A 20,272-nucleotide genomic window follows, 5' to 3' on the forward strand; every position below is an offset into this window, starting at 1 on the left:
GGTGACCATCTTGGCATTTGTCAAGAGGGTTGAGAGTGCCCAAAGAGATCGCTTACAGCAGCATCACCCTGAAAGAGCCCTATCTCTTCTCTTCTCTGAGGCTAAGAAGGGTTGGGCCTAGTTTGTACCTGGATGGGAGATGGCGTTGGAATACCAGGTGCCGTATTCTTCTTTTTATGTTGTTGACATTGACCTGTTTTTTATCGCTTGTATCTCAAGGTGACTATCTTGGCATTTGTCAAGAGGGTTGAGAATGCCCAAAGAGATTGCCTATGGGCACATAACCCTGAAAGCACCCGATCTCCTCTGATCTCAGAAGCTAAACAGGGTTGGGCCTTGCTAGTACCTGGATTGGAGACCACCTGGGAATACTAGGTGCTGTAGGCTTCTTTTTATGTTGTTGGCCTTGACCTGTTTTTTTTTTCACTTGTTTCCCAAGGTGACCATCTTGGCGTATGTCAAGAGGGTTGAGAGTGCCCGAAGAGATTACCTATGGCCCCATCACCCTGAAAGCACCCAATCTCGTCTGATCTCGGATGCTAAACAGTACGCTAAACAGTACCTGGATGGGAGACTGCCTGGGAATACCAGGTGCCATAGGCTTCTTTTTTTATTTTTTTTATTTAGTAGTATGCAACATACAATGCAAAGGCAACTTCACAGAATGTGTGATACAAATAGTTACAAACAAACGATCATATTGCATGGATATCAGAGCCAATGGTAAGAAGTCAGAGGAGAATAGCATGTGTACAGCTTTGCGGTCATATCAAGATGAGATTAAAGCTCCATCTCGTTGGGATCCTCTACCACTTAAAATATTATTGATACTAGCCCTGCTATCCTCGAAGAGTTTAGATATCCATAGATAGGGGAAGAGTATTGTGTAGTAGTCAAATGGGGTCGGAACATACCATTTTCTTTTCCCTTTTTTGAGTTAAGAAGGGAAATAGTAGAACTGAAAGGAGGGAGAAGGGGAAAGAGAAGATTGGGGAAGGAAATGGCAGAAAAGGAAAAGAAGGGGTAAGGGGGTGTCGTGGGTAGAGTGGATAGGATGGGGTCCCCTCCCAGGGAGCAAGAGACACCCTCGGCTCACCAGCTCATCAGCTGTCCAACGTTTGGAACAGCGATCTCCAACGATCACCATGAGCTTACTATGTCTCGCGGAGGTATTCTTCCGAAAAGCGAAACTGGGTCCAGTAGAACCATCTGTTCCCATGCTCCTCCGTTTTATCCCTCATTGTGGCAGTCAGGTCTTCCATTCGTTCAATATCATTTACCCTTGCGAACCACTGGGTCACCATTGGAGCAGATTGCTCTTTCCACTGACTTGGGATACAGGCCCTAGCTGCATTGAGGAGATGTTTAAGTAAGGACTTATGATAACGCTTTCTCGACATAGGAGTTAGATTGAGAAGAACTGCTGTGGGATCATTGGCTAAGGAAATGTCTGTGAACTTGTGGATGAGTCTCAGGACAGGCTGCCAGAATGTTTGTAATTTAGGGCATTCCCAGAAAATGTGGAGAATGGTGCCAGCCTGTTGCCCACAGCGACAGCAGCGGTCAGATTGACCGGGGAATATTTTGGCCAACACCACCGGTGTACGATACCAGCGTGTGATCAGCTTATATGAGATCTCCTGATATTTACTGCAGAGTGACGACTTATGGGCGAAAAAGAGTATTCTGTCCTTCTGTGGTTTGGAGAATGTAGTTTGTAAGTCCCTTTTCCATTTAGCTAGGAAGGGTGGATCCGTGGAGGATTGTGCGTCTGTCAGGATTTGGTAGGACCTAGAGAGGGAACCACGAACTGGGCCATCATCCAGGCAAAGTTCCTCGAAGGGGTGGAATTGTCTAGAGAAGAACGAATGGTTAGGTAGTGATCCGAGGAAATGGATTAGCTGTCTAGCTCTCCAGCTATCCAATGCAACAGGTACTTGCTCTAGCAGTATGGTCCCCATGGGAATCAAGCCCGTGGGTCCAAGAAATAGGGCTGCTCTCAGAAGCCCTTTCGGGGGGCTTGCCTGGTAAAGGCCTGGTCAGACAGGCCCGGAGGGAATCTAGGATGTCCAATAATTGGGGTCATAGGAGAAGGAAAGTTAGTCAGGTGGGAAAGGTGAAAAAAACTATCCATCTCGGCGAGCGAGGGGCCAATTAACGGGTGAGTAGTCACACAGGGCTCCAATGGCCTCCCCGCCCAAGGCAGACCAGTCAGTGGAACCCGCACCATCTCCTGCTCTAGCTTGACCCTTAGCTTCAGTTCCCCATGCCGGTGTCTTATCACATATGGTCCCCCATCGGATAGTGTCCGCTGTGTGCTGCGCATGCGCAGTACACAGCAACACAGATTCCGAAAATTGCCGAGCATGAACGGCGCCTGCGCACTGAGTCCAGGTTCTATCCCCACTATCCAAGTGGACATAGAGTAAGAATATAAAAGAGCCGAGCGCAGTGAGGCCGAGCCCGAAGCGTGGCGAGCAAAGCTCGCCTGCGAGGGGCCCTCTAATATTCACAACCCTATGTCCGCTTGGATGGTGGGGCTACCGTTCGGCTTCGGAGATTTTCCGAAGCTTCGTCTGCTCCGTACTGGGCATGCGCAGTACGGCGCAGACACTATATCATGGCCGGACAGTATATGGCAGAACACCAGCACCAGTCAACCACCGGTGTCATGTGCGTCGCTGTGTAATATAGAGCAGGGTCCGGGAAGCCAATACCTCCCCGCAATTTCGGTCGCAACAGCATTGCCCTACCAATACGCATATGTTTTCCGCGCCAGAGGAACTTGATAAAGATTGAGCGAACCGCATGAAAGAAAGTCTGGGGTATTTTGATAGGTAAGGCTTGTAGTAGATACAGATGTCGTGGCATTGCGTTCATATTACAGCGTCCGAACCATGACAGAGCTAGTGGGTCCCATCTCTTAGGGTCCGCTGTAAGCCCATAGGCTTCTTTTTATGTTGTTGGCTTTGACCTGTTTTTTTTGCTTGTTTCTCAAGGCGACCATCTTGGCGTTTGTCAAGAGGGTTGGGCGTGTCTTGAAGAGAATGCTTACGGCCACATCAACCTGAAAGCACCCGATCTTGTCTGATTTCAGAGGCTAAGCAGCGTCAGGCCTGGTTTGTACCTGGATGGGAGACTGCCTGGGAAGACCAGGTGCCATAGAAGGATCTGGTCTGGTTAGTGTCTTGATTGGGAGATCGCCTGGGAATACTGGATGCCGTAGGCTTCTTTTTATGTTGTTGGCTTTGACCTGTTTTTTTTAACTTGTTTTCCAAGGTGACCATCTTGGCCTTTGTCAAGAGGCTTCAGAGTGCCCAAAGAGAGTGCCTACGGCCAAATCACCCTGAAAGAGTCCAATCTCATCTGATCTCTGAGGCTAAGCAGCAATGGGCCTGGTTAGTACCTGGATGGGAGACAGCTTGGGAATACCAGGTGCCGTAGGCTTCTCATTATGTTGTCGGCGTTGACCTGTTTTATTTTCCCTTGTTTCCCAAGGTGACCATCTTGGCATGTGTCCAGAGGGTTGAGAGTGCACAAAGAAATTGCCTACGAGCACAACACCCTGAAAGCGCCCAATCTCGTTTGGTCTCAGAGGCTAAGCAGGGTTGGGCCTGGTTTGTACCTGGATGGGAGACCGCCTTGGTTTTCCAGATGCCGCAGGCTTATTTTTATGTTGTTGGTGTTGACCTGTTTTTTTCGCTTGTTTCCCAAAGTGATCATCTTGGCATTTGTCAAGAGGGTTGAGAGTGCCTAAAGAGATCGCTTACAGCCGCATCACCCTGAAAGCACCCTATCTCTTCTGATCTCAGAGGCTAAGAAGGGTTGGGCCTAGTTAGTACTTGAATGGGAGACGGCCTTGGAATACTAGGTGCCGTAGTCTTCTTTCTATGTTGTTGGCGTTGACCTGTTTTTTTTCGCTTGTTTCCCAGGGTGACTATCTTGGCATTTTTCAAGAGGGATGAGAGTGCCCAAAGAGATTGCCTATGGGCACATCACCCTGAAAGCGCCCAATCTCCGCTGATCTCAGAGGCTAGAAAGGGTCGCGCCTTGTTAATATCTGGATGGGAGACCGTCTGGAAATACTAGGTGCGGTAGGCTTCTTTTTATGTTGTTGGCGTTGACTTGTTTTTTTTTGTTTGTTTCCCAAGGTGACCATCTTGGCGTTTGTCAAGAGGGTTGAGCGTGCCTGAAAAAATCTACTATGGCTGCATCACCCTGAAAGAGCCAAATCTCATTTGATCTCAGAGGCTAAGCAGGGTTGGGACTTATTTAGTACCTGGATGGGAGAACGCCTGGGATTTTTCGATGCCATAGGCTTTTGTTAAGTTGTTGGCATTGACTTATTTTTTTTTGTTTTGTTTTATTCTTTTATTAAGTATAAGTAGAACAACATAAATATAACAGTCAACCATACAGCATGACCCAGGGTCACAATTACATGGTAACAAAAAATAGGCAGCCAGATAACTCTGGGTTCTCAGAGGGGAGTCCTAGAGTTTCATGCAGAAAAGAGAGAAACCCCACCTCGGACATGTAGTACAGTATAACTAATGCAGCCCTGTTCGGACAAATGTAATCATGGAGAGCAACTGGGACCACAGCGAGCCAGCTTATCATGACCTATGTGAACCAGAGTAAAATATGAGCCGGTCGTGTCCAGAACCCTGGGGCTCTTCTGGGTCCCAAAGGCTAGTAAGGAGACAAGGCATAGTCAAAAGGGAGGACGGGGGAAGAAGAGAGTGCAAAGACGGAGAGAGAGGAGGGGGGGGGGTGGCGGCGGGGAAAAATAGAAAAATAAAGACAAAAAGGGAGGGGGGGGATGCCACCCAGGGCAGACATGGCCTACGTAGGTAAACGTTAGATGTTCAGTCTTTTTCTGGGACAGGGGCGCTGCTCACCTTCCGAATGTAGTCTCAAGTACCAGAAAAATACCTCCAGGGCCTCCATGTAACACTAAATGCCTCTTCAGTGTTGTGAAGGGTGGCGGTCAATTCTTCCATCCGGAGAATATGATTGACTTTGGAATACCACAGCACCTTGGATGGGGGGCTGAGGCTGCCTCCACAGTGTGGGAATGCAGGCCCGGGCGGCATTCAGTAGTTGCATCGGGAGTGTTTTTTTGTATTTTCGAACAGGCTGTTCGGTCAAGTGTAGAAGGCACGCTGCTGGGTTGTCTGCGATATCTACATTTCTGAGAGTTTTTATCGTCTCGGTCACCTCCACCCAAAAGTTCCTCAAGGCCGGGCATGCCCAGAAAATGTGTCCCATGGTCCCCGTATCTGAATTGCACCTCCAACAAACATCCGGGATCGATCTATTCATTTTATTCAGAAGGTATGGGACTCTATACCAGCGTGAGACTATCTTGTATCCTGATTCTTGATATTGGTTTGCGATGGAAGCTTTATGTACTAATGTCAGGATCTTTCCTATCTGTTGTGGGGTAAATGTGATGCCAAAGTCCCTCTCCCATTTGTGGATAAATGGTGGGGGTCGACTCCTCCTCCTGACTACTTAATAGGTTGTACAGGAGGGAGAGGGTGTGTCGCACAGGTTCCTTTTTGTGACAGATGGATTCATAGGGCGTCAGGTCTCTAGGAGTGTAGGGGGCCCTTTGTATGGCCAAAAGAAAGTGATGAAGTTGATAAGCACTAAACAAGTCAAGCAGAGGGTCAGAAAGCTTGGCGACAGTTTGCGTGGTCGGGAGCCCTCCCGAGGGCCACACCTCTCCCAGACGCTGTTTCCCCACCACTGTCAACTGTTGCAGTTTCTTGTTGGTAAATCCCGGTGGGAAGTCTGGATTACCTATAACCGGAGTCATTGGTGACAGCAGGGGAGCAATGTGTGTGCAGCGTAACAACCTCCGCACAACAGCCAACGTAGCTCCCACTACGGGGTGACCTCTGAGGTCTTTTGGTAGGGAGGACAGGAGCCACGGGGAGGTCAATAGGGGAATGGATCCATCCTCAATCTCCATCTCCACCCACTGCTTGTGTGGGCCATTACAATGCCAATCAACGACTCTCGCTAGCAGAGTCACTCTGTAGTATTGTCTCAGATCTGGGAGACCCAGACCCCCCTTGTCCTTTGGTCTGGCAAGCAATTGCAAACGGGCTCTGGGCGGTTTGCGCGGCCAAATAAAGTCCCGGAGCAGCACCTGCAGTTGTCTGAAAAAAATTGGGGGTAACCGGATCGGTAATGTCTGGAACAAGTATAAAATCCGCGGGAGGGCCGTCATTTTGAATGCATTACAGCGCCTGAACCAGGTCAGTGTTAAAGCATGCCAGTTTCCCAAATCAGATTTCAGTCTATTCAGGAGAGGGACAAAATTAAGCGGGTACAATTGCGCCAAATCCGCTGCGATGTCAACGCCCAGGTAACGTATAGATTTTTCAGCTCAGTAGAATGGAAAAGCGGAGCGTAGCCTCTTGGCCTCACCATCCGGGACCGATATATTCAATACAGACAAAGGTGCAATTGATTTTATAGTTTGATAGGCTGCCGTATCGCCGGAGAGCCGCGAGTATATTGGGAAGCGAAATGTGTGGATTGGAGACAAAAGAAATTAGATCGTTAGCGTACGCCGCAATTTTGTGGTGTGCCGAGGGTTTGGATATGCCAGTAATATTCGGGTCATTCCGAACGTGACACATAAGTGGTTCCAGTGTCAGAATAAAAATTAGGGGAGACAGAGGGCACCCCTGCCTCGTCCCATTAGTGATGGGGAAAGAGTCCGAGCACTCTGAAAGCACCCAATCTCGTCTGATCTTGGAGGCTAAGAAGAGTCAGGCCTGGTTAGTACCTGGATGGGAGACCACCTGGGAATACCAGTTATTGTAGGCTTCTTTTTATGTTGTTGGCCTTGATTCGTTTTTTTTTTTTTTCGCTTGTTTCCCAAGGTGACCATCTTGGCATTTGTCAAGAGGGTTGAGAGTGCCCAAAGAGTTCGCTTACAGCAGCATCACCCTGAAAGAGCCCTATCTCTTCTCATCTCTGAGGCTAAGAAGGGTTGGGCCTAGTTAGTCCCTGGATGGGAGATGGCTTTGGAATACCAGGTGCCGTAGTCTTCTTTTTATGTTGTTGACATTGACCTGTTTTTTTTTCGCTTGTTTCCCAAGGTGACTATCTTGGCATTTGTCAAGAGGGTTGAGAGTGCCCAAAGAGATTGCCTATGGGCACATAAGCCTGAAAGCGCCCGATCTCCTCTGATCTCAGAGGCTAAACAGGGTCGGGCCTTGCTAGTACCTGGATTGGAGACCACCTGGGAATACTAGGTGCTGGAGGCTTATTTTTATGTTGTTGGCGTTGACTTGTTTTTTTGTTTACCAAGGTGACCATCTTGGTGTTTGTCAAGAGGGTTGAGAGTGCTTGAAGAGCTCGCCTATGGCCACATAACCCTGAAAGCACCAGATCTCGTCTGTTCTCAGAGACTAAACAGGGTCGGGCCTTGTTAATACCTGGATGGGAGACCACCTGGGAATACTAGGTGCTGTAGACTTCTTCTCATGTTGTTGGCGTTGACTTGATTTTTTTGTTTGTTTCCCAAGGTGACCATATTGGCGTTAGTCAAGGTTGAGAGTGCCTGAAGAAATGTCCTACGGCCACACCACCCTGAAAGAGCCCAATCTTATCTGATCTCAGAGGCTAAGCAGGGTTGGGACCAGTTTAGTACCTGGATGGGAGACCGCCTGGGATTTCCAGATGCCGTAGGCTTCTTTTTATGTTGTGGCCATTGACCTATTTTTTTCCGCTTGTTTCCAAGGTGACCATCTTGGTGTTTGTCAAGAGAGTTGAGAGTGCCTGAAGATATTGGCTATGGCCACATCACACTGAATCTGTTCCATCTCATCTGATCTTGGAGGCTAAGCAGGGTCCGGCCTGGTTAATGCCTGGATGGGAGACCGCCTGGGAATACCAGGTGTCGTAGGCTTCTTTTTTTTTCAAATATAATTTTTTCTCCAAATAGGGGAAGACGGTCCCCCAAGTACATAATGCAACAGAGAAATACAGAGCAAAAAGCAGCTGAACAATACTTGATACAGGTATATTCGCAACTGTGAGTCTGCCTTCCATCAATCACAATGATTCGAGGCACGGATAAAGTACTGTACCAAGATCCAGGGTCACACAAACCCCAGGTCCCTCCGGCATAATCCATCCAGAGGGGGGTGTGGGGCCGTCATTCCCAATTTTCCACTCTTTCCAAAAGAGAGAGGGGGTGGAGGGGGTGAGAGATAGGGGAGGAAGGCCGAAAAGAGAAGGGTTGAAAGATCAGAAAAGGAGAAGAGGGGACGAGACACGATGGCAGCCACTGTCCAAGGGGCCAGTCAAGGAAAGCTCAGAGCACTAAGGCGATAGCAGGCGACATCCTTCTAGCGAGAATATAAAGGTATTCCAGATGTCTCAGGTTTGTTTAAAAAATTCTTGTTTACCTTGTGATGTGAGGATCAAGTCCTCCATTTTTTTTAATGTCCTCTATTTTCCTAAGCCAGTGAGTAATGAAAGGGGGGGAACATTTTTTCCAATAGAGAGGGATGCAGGATTTCGCCGCATTAATCACATGCCGTAAAATAGATTTTTTTGTACTTCTTAATGGGAATCTGTGAATGGTACAAGAGAAAGAATGCAGCCTCTTCCTGGATGGAGAAGTCTGTGAATTTTTGTGTCATGCATCGGATCTCTGTCCAGAAGTCCACCAAGCTGAGGCAGGACCAAAAAATGTGCAGCAACGTGCCCTCTTCTTCTCCACACCTCCAGCATATGTTCGAGGAAGAGGGGAAACATTTCTGCAGCTTTGATGGTGTCAAATACCACCTGGTGAGAAGTTTAAAATTCGTCTCCTGTATCTTCGTGCACAGCGACATTTTGAGAGCCAAAGTGATAATGCGTTGTCTCTGTGCTGGGGAAAATTAGCAATTAAGGTCCTTTTCCCAGCTGGCCAGACAGGTTAAGTGTGGGTAATCTGTTTGAGAGAGAATGTGGGCCAAAGGGCCTTCGCTCCTGCATAGAGTCTCAAACTCCGTCTGAGGGCGGGCGAACGTTTGAGGATTGGGGATGGAATGGAGAAAATGATGTCGTTGCGCCGCTCTCCAAAAAGGCAGTTGGAAAAGCCCTGTCGGATCTGTTAGGGTTGAGAAAGAAGGCCATTTTCCATCAATGACGAATTTAGACGCATTGTCTAGGTTGGAATTTCTAAGTGGGTCCCCAGTTCAAAGGTTGGATGGCCACGTATAGGGAATAGGGGGGAAGTCAAAGACGTGAGTGTGTTTTGGGTAGCGATCAGGTGACTGACTTTCAACTAAGCCCCTATAGTGGGATGTGACATAAATTCTGTGGGTAAATACTTATAGCACCACATGGCGCTTCTTAGCGGGATTCGGGAGTGAGCTTAGAAAGTTTGTTTCGATTCCAGTCCAATACACGCCCCAGATGGGAGGCCAGGTAGTAGCGTCGCAAGTTAGGGAGAACCAACACTCCCTGTTGTTTAGACAATGTCAGCTGTGACCGCTTAAGTCTGGGATTTTTGTGGGCCCAGTTAAATTGAGTGAGCAAGGATTGAGCTTGCTTAAAAAACAGGACTGGAATCTGGATCGGGAGAGCTTGGAAAAGATAAGTAAATTTAGGGAGTATGTTCATTTTAATGAGATTGCATCTGCTGAACCAGGAATGGAGGCCAGAATGCCACCCGTGAAGCAAACTGCGGATCTTAGTGACAAGGGGTGGGGGGAAGTTCAACATAAACGTACGCGCGATGTCCGGTGGAATGTAAGTACGTGAGTATATCTTACTTATCCATGCCAGCATCCGTTCACTCAGACCTATATGGCGAAGGACCGAGAACATTAATGTCCATTTGACCCGATCAAAAGCCTTCTCGGCATCAGTACTCATGAAAAGACAAGGGGTCCCAGATGACTTTGCTTTATGGATCAGGGTAAGCACCTTAGTGGTGTTGTCCCTATCTTCCCTGGTGGGAATAAAACCTAACTGGTCAATATCAGTACTCATGAAAAGACAAGGGGTCCCAGATGACTTTGCTTTACGGATCAGGGTAAGCACCTTAGTGGTGTTGTCCCTATCTTCCCTGGTGGGAATAAAACCTAACTGGTCAATATGTATAAGGGACTACAAGTGATGTGCCAATCACGTGGCGAGGAGTTAGAGAATAGTTTTAGGACCGAATTTTGGAGGGAAATGGGTCTGTAGCTCCCACATAGGCCTGGGTCTTTGCCCTCCTTAGGTATCAACGAGATGTGGGCTCTAAGGGTATCCTCAGGAAAATCCCCATTCGAGCTCAGAGTATTAAATAAATTCACCAAGCGCGGGCCGAGAATAGGGAGGAAGGTCTTAAAGTATTGTGCGGTATATCCGTCAGGGCCCGGAGCCTTACCCACCTTCGGAGGTCCCACGGCCGTCTGGACTTCTTCCAGTGTGATCGGGTCCTCCAAGTACTCCCGTGATTCCGATGAGAGGGTTGGTAGACCAGAACCGGTTACATATCTGTCTATATTGTCCTGTCCAGACCCTGAATCGGGCAGGTTGTAGAGATCAGAGTAACATTTTTCAAAGACTTCGACTATTTGGGTTGGGGTAGAGGCCCTCTGGCCATTCTCATCTATCAACTGTGGTATGTAAGAGCCAGATTTCAACTCCTTTACCGACCTGGCTAAGATTTTTCTGCATTTGTCCTCTGACTCCTACGTCAGTTTACGACAAAACTGGAGTGCCGCTTTCGCTTTATAATGGAGTAGGACAGCAATATGGGTATGGAGTGTCCCCAATTCAATCTCTAAGGTCCGTAAGGGGGTATGTTTATGTTTCGCTTCCACAGAGGCAAGTTCACGAAACAGATTAGCAAGCTGTTCCTTCCGTGTTCGTTTGATGCGCGCCCCGTGCCTGATAAGTACCCTGCGGAGTACTGACTTGTGAGCCTCCCAAATTATCCCCGGGTCACAGTCCTGCTTTAGTTTTCTTGGAAATAAAGGTCCAATTCCCTGGTCACATCTGCTAAAACTTCCGGTATCTGGAGCAGGCTCTCATTAAGGTGCCAGAATAGAGACCTAGGTGAGGGGTAGGGAGCGAGGAGCAAGAGGCAGAAGTGTCAACCGATGGCGAAAGGGGACATTAAAGTCCCCACCTAATATCAATTGGCCCTCCCGAAAGTCACATCATCTGTGCAGGGTAGTTCTGAGGAACGTGTCTTGGTGATCATTGGGAGCGTACACAGTGGCAAATGTAAAAAGGCGCTCTCCAATGTGGCCCCTAAGAAAAAGATATTGGCCCCCAGGGTCCACCAGAGAATCCTGGAGAACCCAGGGGAGCCTGCTAGAGATCAGAATGGAGAGGAGGGGTTAGTAGAGTGGTAGACCTTAGGGAAGGATCTCGACCATAGAAAGGGGAGGCTAGTATTTTTAAAATGTGTTTCTTGTATAAAGGCCACATCAGTACAGGATGTGTTCAGTTCTCACAGGAGGATCCACCGTTTTTCAGGGGAGTTCAGTCCCTTAACGTTTAGAGAGGTGACCTTGACTGAGTCTGCCATCGCTCCTCGGGGAGGGGGGGGGGGGACATCAGAGAAAAGCAAAGAAAGTTGAACCAAGGTAGGTTTTGGGTAGGTAATGCATGGTGGGAACTAAGGGGGAGAAAGGAAGGGCAAATGCAAGGAAAGGTAAAGGGAAAAAGAGGCCGGGCACCTCAACCCCAGGGGGAGAGGGAAATTAAGGGTTGTCCGCACTCAACAGTACAGGAAGGGTATACTAAAACAGCACAATTATGCTATAGCGCTTACCAGATGTACACTGGGTTTAACGCGCTGTCCTACTTGGGTAATTGGGTAGACAGGTTGGAGAGGGAGCCCCCGAATCCTAGTCCCCCCAGCCCCGGCAGTGGTAAATGTCACGTCTGATACCGGTATGCAAATAAAAGACAATCAGTAACATCAAAGAAACAAAAAACAATAGTATAACCAAAACAGAGGTAGAGCATATAACTGTTAGCACTGAGGGGTCTCCTCGGCTCGCCCTAAACGTAGGCATGCACGAGGGAGCCCGTCACAACAGAAAAGGCATCACAGAATGGGATCCACCACCCCCCGTCCCATACCCCTAAAGTACATGCAGTCCCCAAACAAATGCCTTTCTCCCTTTGGCAGATTGTCCTCTCCTTACCCCCGCTCCCCCGTCCACGCCCCGGGGGGAAAAGGGGCAGGGAAGGGGGGAAAGGGGGAGTGGAAGGGGGGAAAGGGGGAGTGGAAGGGGGAAAGGGGGAGGGAAAGGAGGGAAGGGAAGGGTGGGAAGGGGGGGAAGGGAGGGGGGAAACAGGGGAGAGGGGACAAACATGCAGAAATGTCAAGTCCTTTAGCGCACTCCCACCAGCAAACACCCGGACCCCATAAATTTCAACTCCTCCCCTCCATGGTCACCACATCAAGATGAAAGAGAAGCAGCCCTGGTCGGTGCATGGAAAACCCGGCAGGCAAGGGGCTGGGGCCACCATCCCTCCATCCAATGGGAGACTTCACCCGAGCAGCAGTCCTGGGGCCCGCCAATTAGTGTCTCTCCTGCATCTCCAGAGGGAGGCTGGGACTGCCCAAACAGTAAGGGGTAAATCCTCCAGGGGGGTCCAGAGTCACCCTGGAGGGAAGCAGTGTCTCGTACCAATAGGCTCAATAAATAAGTCATCCAGGGTCCCCGAAAGCTGCAGAAGGCAATGTCGGCAAAGAGTAGGTGGGAGCCAGAGGGGGGGACAAGGGGCACATCCAGGGGGAGGGGACACATATGCGGGAATGTCAAGCACTTCCAGTACAGCGCATTAGGTATCACTCAGACCCCCCAAAGTGCAAATCCCCCATCTAAGGTCAAGACTCCAGAAGGGAAGATGAGCCGCCCTGGTCTGTACATGAAAGAACCTGCTGCCAAGGGGTTGGGGCCATCATCCCTTCCTCCAATGGGAGATGCCACCGGCATGACAGCCCCGTGTCCTGTCAAGTGGTGCCCCTCTGACAATGTCGTTGTGGTATATGTGGAGCATCCAGGGAGAGGCAGGGACCACCCAAACAGTGAGGGGTAAAGCCTCCAAGGGGGACCGTTGTCAGACAGGAGGATAGCGGTGTCTTGTACAAGTTGGTTAATTAGACAAGTCATCCAGTGTGTTTCTGTGAGCAGCGGAAAGAAAGGTCGGTAAGGATTATGAATGGGTGGGGGCCAGGGAGTGCATAAAACTGCCACCAGATGACCGGGGCAGAGAGGGCAAGGGGATGAAAGTCAGATCTGGTAGGTGGGGGCGGGGGTGAGGAGTGTCCCTCATATTACTCACATTGGCCATACCTTGAAGCTGAGCGCTCTGCATACCCAGGACGTTCTTCTGTATAATCTAGCCTATCTGTACACATTAGTCGGTCCTCTGTATATACTAGTCTGTCTGTATACACTAGTGTATACAGATAGGCTAGATTATACAGAAGAACGTCCTGGGTATGCAGAGATGGAGGCTAGGGTATACAGAGAGAGAGGCTAGAGTATGCATACTTGCTAGTGTATACAGACGGACTAGTGTATACAGAAGACCGGCTAGTTTATATAGGGAGGCTAATGTGTGCAAAAGACAGGCTAGTGTATACAAATAGGCTAGATTATAGAGAAGAACATCTTGGGTATGCAGAGAGAGCGGCTGGGTTACACAGAGAGGCTGCTGTATGCAGACTTGCTAGTGTATACAGACGGACTAGTGTATACAGAGAGGCTTGGGTATACAGAGAGCTAATGTATAAAGAGCAGCTAGTGTATACAAAAGACATCCAAGGGTATACAGAGAGACTCGTGTATGCAGAAGACCGGCTAGTTTATACAGAGAGGCTAAAGTGTACAAAACACAGGCTAGATTATACAGAAGAACGTCCTGGGTATGCAGAGATGGAGGCTAGGGTATACAGAGAGAGAGTGAGGCTGGGTTACACAGAGAGGCAGGAGTATGCAGACTTGCTAGGGTATACAGAGAGCGAGGCTAGAGTATGCATACTTGCTAGTGTATACAGGTGGACTAGTGTATACAGAAGACCGGTTAGTTCATGGTCACCACATCAAGATGAAAGAGGAGCAGCCCTGGTCGGTGCATGGAAAATCCGGCAGGCAAGGGGCTGGTGCCACCATCCCTCCATCCAATGAGAGGCTTCACCCGAGCAGCAGTCCTGGGGCCCGCCAATTAGTGTCTCTCCTGCATCGCCATCGGGGGCTGTGTAGAGAATCCAGAGGGAGGCTGGGACCGCCCAAACAGTAAGGGGTAAATCCTCCAGGGGGGTCCAGAGTCACCCTGGAGGGAAGCAGTGTCTCATACCAATAGGCTCAATAAATAAGTCATTCAGGGTCCCCGAAAGCTGCAGAAGGCAATGTCGGCAAAGAGTAGGTGGGAGCCAGAGGGGGGGACAAGGGGCGCATCCAGGGGGAGGGGACACATATGCGGGAATGTCAAGCCCTTCCAGTACAGCGCATTAGGTATCACTCAGACCCCCCAAAGTGCAACTCCCCCATCTAAGGTGAAGACTCCAGAAGGGAAGATGAGCCGCCCTGGTCTGTACATGAAAGAACCTGCTGCCAAGGGGTTGGGGCCATCATCCCTTCCTCCAATGGGAGATGCCACCGGAATGAAAGCCCCGTGTCCTGTCAAGTGGTGCCCCTCTGACAATGTCGTTGTGGTATACAGTATGTGGAGCATCCAGGGAGAGGCAGGGACCACCCAAACAGTGAGGGGTAAAGCCTCCAAGGGGGACCGGTGTCAGACAGGAGGATAGCTGTGTCTTGTACAAGTTGGTTAATTAGACAAGTCATCCAGTGTGTTTCTGTGAGCAGCGGAAAGAAAGGTCGGTAAGGATTATGAATGGGTGGGGGCCAGGGAGTGCATAAAACTGCCACCAGATGACCGGGGCAGAGAGGGCAAGGGGATGAAAGTCAGATCTGGTAGGTGGGGGCGGGGGTGAGGAGTGTCCCTCATATTACTCACATTGGCCATACCTTGAAGCTGAGCGCTCTGCATACCCAGGACGTTCTTCTGTATAATCTAGCCTATCTGTACACATTAGTCGGTCCTCTGTATACACTAGTCTGTCTGTATACACTAGTGTATACCGACGGACTAGTGTATACAGAGGACCGGCTAGTTTATACAGAGAGGTTGATGTGTAAAAAAGACAGGATAGTTTATACAGATAGGCTAGATTATACAGAAGAACGTCCTGGGTATGCAGAGATGGAGGCTAGGGTATACAGAGAGAGAGGCTAGAGTATGCATACTTGCTAGTGTATACAGACGGACTAGTGTATACAGAAGACCGGCTAGTTTATATAGGGGGGCTAATGTGTGCAAAAGACAGGCTAGTGTATACAAATAGGCTAGATTATAGAGAAGAACATCTTGGGTATGCAGAGAGAGCGGCTGGGTTACACAGAGAGGCTGCTGTATGCAGACTTTCTAGTGTATACAGACGGACTAGTGTATACAGAGAGGCTTGGGTATACAGAGAGCTAATGTATAAAGAGCAGCTAGTGTATACAAAAGACATCCAAGGGTATACAGAGAGACTCGTGTATGCAGAAGACCGGCTAGTTTATACAGAGAGGCTAAAGTGTACAAAACACAGGCTAGATTATACAGAAGAACGTCCTGGGTATGCAGAGATGGAGGCTAGGGTATACAGAGAGAGAGTGAGGCTGGGTTACACAGAGAGGCAGGAGTATGCAGACTTGCTAGGGTATACAGAGAGCGAGGCTAGAGTATGCATACTTGCTAGTGTATACAGGTGGACTAGTGTATACAGAAGACCGGTTAGTTTATACAGAGAGGCAAATGTGTACAAAAGACAGTGTAGTGTATACAAATAGGCTAGATTATAGAGAAGAACGTCCTGGGTATGCAGAGATGGATGGCTAGTGTATACAGATAGGCTAGATTATACAGATAGGCTAGATTATACAGAAGAACGTCCTGGGTATGCAGAGATGGAGGCTAAGGTATACAGAGAGAGAGGCTAGAGTACGCATACTTGCTAGTGTATACAGATGGACTAGTGTATACAGAGGACCGGCTAGTTTATACAGAGAGGCTAATGTGTACAAAAGACAGGCTAGTGTATACAAATAGGCTATATTATAGAGAAGAACGTCCTGGGTATGCAGAGAGAGAAGTTGGGTTACAAAGAGAGGCTAGTGTATGCAGACTTGCTAGTGTATACCGGTGGACTAGTGTATACAGAGAGGCTTGGGTATACAGAGAGCTAATGTATAAAGAGATGCTAGTGTATACCGACGGACTAGTGTATACAGAGGACCGGCTAGTTTATACAGAGAGGTTGATGTGTAAAAAAGACAGGATAGTTTATACAGATAGGCTAGATTATACAGAAGAACGTCCTGGGTATGCAGAGATGGAGGCTAGGGTATACAGAGAGAGAGAGCGAGGCTGGGTTACACAGAGAGGCAGGAGTATGCAGACTTGCTAGTGTATACAGATGGACTAGTGTATACAGTAGACCGGCTAGTTTACACAGAGAGGCTAATGTGTACAAAAGACAGGCTAGTGTATACAGATAGGCTAGATTATACAGAAGAACGTCCTGGGTATGCAGAGATGGAGGCTAGGGTATACAGAGAGAGAGGCTAGAGTATGCATACTTGCTAGTGTATACAGGCGGACTAGTGTATACAGAAGACCGGTTAGTTTATACAGAGAGGCTAATGTCTACAGAAGACCGGCTAGTGTATACACATAGGCTAGATTATAGAGAAGAACGTCCTGGGTATGCAGAGATGGAGGCTAAGGTATACAGAGAGAGAAGTTGAGTTACAAAGAGAGGCTAGTGTATGCAGACTTGCTAATGTATACCGGTGGACTAGTGTATACAGAGAGGCTTGGGTATACAGAGAGCTCATGTATAAAGAGATGCTAGTGTATACAAAAGACAACCAAGAGTAGACAGTGAGGCTCATGTATACAGAAGACCGGCTACAGAGAAGCTAATTTGTACAAAAGACAGGCTAGTGTATACAGATAGGCTAGATTATACAGAGGAAGGTCCTGGGTATGCAGAGATGTAGGCTAGGGAATCCAGAGAGAGACTGTGTTACACAGAGAGGCTAGAGTATGCAGAAGACCGGCTATTTTTTTTTTTACAGATAGGCTTGTGTATACAGAAGACAGTCTGGGGAATTCAGTGAGGCTAGTGTATGCAGAGAGGCTGGGACACCGAGACTATTGTAAAAAGAAGGCAGGCTAGTGTATATAGATTACGGGCACCTGTATACAGAAGACAGAGAGGCTAGTCTATATTGAGTGGCTGGTGTACACAGAGAGATTAATGTATACAGAAAAGCTAGCGTGTAAAGAAGACAGGACTTTATTTTTTGCTAATGCAACTACTTTTGAAACATATAAAGTGCTTTTTTCATATTTTGGTGCTGTTAAAAAGTGGTGTGTTGTCAGTGGTGATATCAATGTGACAGTTAATGTGGAGAACTACAACTATTCAAAATAGAGCAAAAGAGTGCTAAGTTTATTTTGTTAAGTCATTGACTGATAGACGTTAAGTAATTGGCCGTTATTGGTTTGGCAGTACATGGTTTATTTTGATGTAAGATAGTTTTATTCTCTACTTATAGCCGAGTTTTAGACGACTTTATTATTAGCATTATTCGCATTATTCATATATATTATGCAGAGTGTAAGTATTGCAGTGAGACGATATTGCTTTTAAAAGATTTGTATTATTATACATAGCATTGTTAGCAGACCAATAGGACAATTTACATGGCTTAATATTGCAGAGCGTAATTTATCAGGAAAGAGATCCAAAGCGTTAGTTGCAGTAGCTTCATAAAACTGAGATATCGTTGCATTACTCTAAATTTAAAAGTTGTTCCGGTAGCACTGAAAAGACGATATTAGATGAGTGATCTACACATTTCGTTTACTATTTCACTATACCGGCTAAATGTTAATATGTTAATATGTGCTGCGTGTAAGGTAGAAATTAGATGGTTTAGTGTGAGCTGGTTTACCAGGATTTAGAGATAGTAATCTGTTTATACTAGTAATAAATATAGCAAAATAACTATAACGGGTTTAAGTGGAAATACACGAAATAACAGCAACAACGTGTGTAGGTTTTTATCAATCAAGTTAATTACGTGTCAGCAGCTAAATATTCTGCAATAGCAGAGATTAAGTATTGCAGTCGAAATGAGATCGGAAGCGTTAGTTGCAGTAGCTCCAAAATGACTGAGAAATCATTTCATTACTCTAAATTTAAAAGTTATCCCGGTAGCACTGAGTGGACTGATATTAGATGAGTGATCGTTCTAGTACAAATTCAGTTTCCTATAGCAGAGAGATACCAGTTACTGTGAGACGAGTAATTAAACTGTTCACGGTAGCATTGCATTACTCTTAACATGTGCAGCGTGTAAAGAAGCAATAAGATGGTTTTGTATTATCCTAAAATTAGCAGTATACGTAATAAAGGTGAGTAGGTAACCTGGATTTAGACATAGCAAACTCTATAATCTAATTTAGCAAAATTAGAAAGGATAATATTGAGACAGTATATACAGGTCGAGTTTAACTGGAAATACACAAAATATCTAGCTTACCTTTACATTGTTCAATAGAGCGTTGCAAAGTAATACCAAGGCAAAATGTCGGAATAGCAATTAGATGAGATGATTGCTGTAATCATGAAATATCAGCAACGACTAGGTTTCTATCGGATGAGAAAGTATAATAACTGGCAAAGTATGACATGGCAAAGAGACAAATTGCATTAGAGATGTGAGATGGACATGAAATGTCAATCCCCATTGGTTACTTACATGTAAACGCGGCTACATACAGCAAAGTGTGAGCTAAGCAGCTAAAGGGTATTTAAGAGTAAATTGACGTAGCTTGAAAATTCCAACGTGTAAATCGTTCCATTAATTATGCTACGCACGAAGACGGCTTACACTGACTGTTTTCCGTTTCCACTGGTCATCGGCATAATGTATCAGTAACCATGAACATTAATAGTGATAGACAGCTTACATTAGGATGTATGCATGATGTGAATGTAAAATGAATGTAAAATAGTTGCATTATGTGTTATTAATGTAACCAAACTGTATTGCTTTGCTTTGCTACTGCAACCACTTCTTGCCGCTGTTAAAAAATGTGTTGCAAGTGTTATGTGTTACAAATGGTTATCAGTGTGACAGTTAATGTGGAGAAGAAGTAATACACAAAATAGAGTCAGAAAGAGAATCCTATTGCATAGAGGTAGCGAGAGATGGTTGCATTAATCTTAATGTGCAGTGTGTAAAAGGTTTTAAAAAGATGGTTTTGTGTGACTTTTGCTTTAACGTAAAATTAGCTGTAGACATTATAACTTGTTACAATGATTTAGAGATAGTAATCTCTATAAAATAATAATAATAAGTATAGCAAAACAAATTAGGAAAATTTTGAGGCAGTATGTATAGGTCGAGATATAGTGAATACACAAAAGGGATCAAGGGATAGTAGCAAAGTCAAGGGATAAATGCAAAGGTACTCTATTTAACAGTAAATTGACGTAGCTTGCAAATTTCAACGTGTAAATCGTTCCATTAATTTTGCTGCGCACGAAGACGGCTTACACTGACTGTTTTCCGTTTCCACTGGAAAGAGAATCCTATTGCATAGAGGTAGCGAGAGATGGTTGCATTAATCTTAATGTGCAGTGTGTAAAAGGTTTTAAAAAGATGGTTTTGTGTGAATTTTGCTTTAACGTAAAATTAGCTGTAGACATTATAAATATGGTTAGGTTTACAAAGATTTAGAGTTAGTAATCTCTATAATATAATAATAATAAGTATAGCAAAACAAATTAGGAAAAATATTGAGGCAGCATAGATAGGTCGAGATAAAGTGAATACACAAAAGGGATCAAGGGATAGTTGCAAAGTCAAGGGATAAATGCAAAGGTACTCTATTTAATAGTAAATTGACGTAGCTTGCAAATTCTAACGTGTAAATCGTTCCATTAATTTTGTTACGCACGAAGACGGCTTACACTGACTGTTTTCCGTTTCCACTGGAAAGAGAATCCTATTGCATAGAGGTAGCGAGAGATGGTTGCATATGGCAGAAAGACGGCTTACACTGCTTTTCTCACATTTTGCTGCGGTAAAAAGAAATGTTTTGTCACTGTGTTTTAACTGTGACAGATAAGGTGGAGAAAAAGAAGTAATACAGTACATGACAGCTGATA

At 46.5% G+C, this 20,272-nt stretch overlaps 4 pseudogenes; all 4 read left to right on the top strand.

Annotated features, from left to right (window-relative positions):
• Positions 1-268: 268 nt before the first annotated feature.
• On the top strand, positions 269-387 carry LOC143937748 (5S ribosomal RNA; annotated as a pseudogene).
• A 2,941-nt stretch (positions 388-3,328) lies between these two features.
• Positions 3,329-3,447, top strand: LOC143937039 (5S ribosomal RNA; annotated as a pseudogene).
• Positions 3,448-7,382: 3,935 nt separating this feature from the next.
• On the top strand, positions 7,383-7,501 carry LOC143936867 (5S ribosomal RNA; annotated as a pseudogene).
• A 95-nt stretch (positions 7,502-7,596) lies between these two features.
• LOC143937054 (5S ribosomal RNA) lies at positions 7,597-7,716 on the top strand (annotated as a pseudogene).
• Positions 7,717-20,272: the final 12,556 nt, after the last annotated feature.

This window comes from Lithobates pipiens, unplaced genomic scaffold (genome assembly GCF_037356315.1).
Source record: "Lithobates pipiens isolate NorthernLeopardFrog02 unplaced genomic scaffold, aLitPip1_a1.2 Scaffold_28, whole genome shotgun sequence".
Lineage (NCBI taxonomy): Eukaryota > Metazoa > Chordata > Amphibia > Anura > Ranidae > Lithobates > Lithobates pipiens.